The sequence below is a fragment of the Microtus pennsylvanicus genome, chromosome 22, assembly GCF_037038515.1.
Source record: "Microtus pennsylvanicus isolate mMicPen1 chromosome 22, mMicPen1.hap1, whole genome shotgun sequence".
NCBI classification, from domain to species: Eukaryota; Metazoa; Chordata; class Mammalia; order Rodentia; family Cricetidae; genus Microtus; species Microtus pennsylvanicus.
This window is the reverse complement of record NC_134600.1, coordinates 508,576-510,970: the sequence shown is the minus strand read 5'-3', so window position 1 is coordinate 510,970 and position 2,395 is coordinate 508,576. Positions and strand designations below refer to the sequence as shown.

The 2,395-nt window shown below is 40.4% G+C and overlaps 1 non-coding gene across 1 annotated transcript; it reads left to right on the top strand.

Moving 5' to 3' along the window:
• Positions 1 to 727: 727 nt before the first annotated feature.
• LOC142840092 (U6 spliceosomal RNA) lies at positions 728 to 831 on the top strand. Its single transcript, XR_012908882.1, has one exon. It is a non-coding gene; the product is annotated as a U6 spliceosomal RNA (small nuclear RNA).
• Positions 832 to 2,395: the final 1,564 nt, after the last annotated feature.

The following is a 2,395-nucleotide window of genomic DNA, read 5'->3' as shown; positions in this document are numbered from 1 at the left end:
CACCCACAATGGACTGGGTTCTTCTATATCAATCACTAATTCAGAAAATGTCCTATAAGCTTGTCTGATCTTATGGAGGCATTTTCTTTTTTTGTTTTTGATTTTTTTTTTCGAGGCAGGGTTTCACTGTGTAGTCCTGAGTGTTCTGGAACTTGCCCTGTAAGAGGATCACAGAGATCCTCTTGCCTCTGCCTCCCGAGTGATGGATGAGATTAAAGGCATGCACCACCATTGCCAAACTGGAGGCATTTTCTTAATTGATGGCCCCTCCTCTCTGATAACTTTAGCTCCTGTAAAGTTGACATAAAACTATCCAGCACAAAGACCTAAAAGTAAAGCTCTTAAGAGAGAATATAAACAAATCTTTATGACGTATATTTGTTGATTTTGCTTTTGGAGGCAGGGTGTTTATATTTGGCCCAGGCTGTCCTGGAACTCAGCTCTCTCAGTGTCGGCCTCCCAAGTACTAGAATTTCAAGTTTACACAACCCCACCCAGCTTGGATTAGATCAATGATAGATTTTCAGATATGACACCAAAAACAGAAATAACTAAAGGAAAATTGAAAATCTGGAGTTCATCAAAAGTTTAACTTTGGTTGTTCAAAAGATAGCAAAAAGAATGAAATATTTGAAAATAATATATTTGCCAAAGACCTAAAATCAAAATATATAGAGAAATCTATTACAACTCAGCAATAAAAAGACAACCCAATTTAAAAATGGCCAATAGGGCAGACACTTAGCAGCACATATTGGAAAGATACAGCCAAGATTACCATAGCCCCTGTGCAAGGCTGACATGAAAATCCGTGAAGCAGTACATATTATTATATATTATGCTGAGGCCATCCCCTCGCTGTAGGCCTCCATCAAGAACATCGAGTCACCCTGACTTGTTCACTTCAGAGAGCTTTGTCTTTGACTTGCTTTGATGGTGGGTGTTTTACCAGCATCCCCAGCCCTAAGAAACGGTGTCTGGTCTGTTAATGATGACAATAAAGCAGACTCTGATTTTCTTTTTGGAAACTGTCCTGAGCCAGGCAGTGGTGGCACATGCCTTTAATCCCAGCACTCAATTTTGAGGCCACCGTGGTCTACAGAGCAAGTTATAAGTCAGGCTCCAAAACTACAAAGAGAAACCCTACCCCGAAAAGCCAAATAAATAAATAAATGAAAATAAATACTGTCCTGTGGGCGTAGATATTTTCTCCATGAAAATGCACAAATGGAGGGCGGGAGAGATGGCTCAGTGGATAAAGCACTGCCTGCTCTTCCAAAGGTCCTGAGTTCAGTTCCCAGCAATCGCATGGTGGCTCACAACCATCTGTAATGAGATCCAGTGCCCTCTTCTAGCCTGCAGGCAGACACACTACTGTATACATAATAAATAAATAAATCTTTTTTTTAAAAAAAAGAAGAAAATGCACAAATGGCTATGAAAAGATGCTCAACATCACCTGCCATCACTGTCAAAAGGACAAGCAGCTCAGTGATCATGGCTTAGCCTGTATTAGTGCCAGCCTATGCTGTATAAGGAGAACTTGTCTGGGGAAAAACCAGCAATAACAACACGGACTGAAGCATGTGCCCAGGTCTGGGTTTGATCTCAAACACCGCAAAAAAAGTTTTAAAGAAAATTACAAAGAGATACCACTTTACACCCACTGAGATGTCTAACTGTATAACCAGTAGTGCCAAGCCTATGCAGAAATTGAAACACACTACACAGGTGGTAGAACTAAACTGTAAAACGTAATCATATGACCTAGCAATTCTTCTCCCACATACTCAAGATGCAACCATACAGCCACACAAAACCAAGTGCACAAAGGTTCACACAACTTTATTCATAATAGCTGATTGTCAAGCAATAAATGTGTGATTTAAAAAAACAAATCTTGGGGGCTGGAGAGATGGCTCAGAGGTTAAGAGCATTGCCTGCTCTTCCAAAGGTCCTGAGTTCAATTCCCAGCAACTACATGGTGGCTTACAACCGTCTGTAATGAGGTCCGGTGCCCTCTTCTGGCCTTCAGGCATACACACAGAATATTGTATACATAATAAATAAATAAATATTTAAAAAAAAACAAATCTTAGATGAAGAGATGGCTCGGTGGTTAAGAGCACTGGCTGCTCTTCCAGTGGACCCAGATTTGATTGCCAACACCTACATGGGAGATAACAACCATGTAACTCCAGTCCCAAAGGATCCACTGTCTTCTGGCCTCTACAAGCATTATACACAGAGTGAACACACACATGCAGACAAGACACACACATAAAATAATATATATATATATATATATACATGTTCAGTAAGATAGCTTATTGGGTAAAGATGCTTGTTACCAACTCAGAGGATGTAAGTTTGATCTCTAGGGCGGACGTGGTAA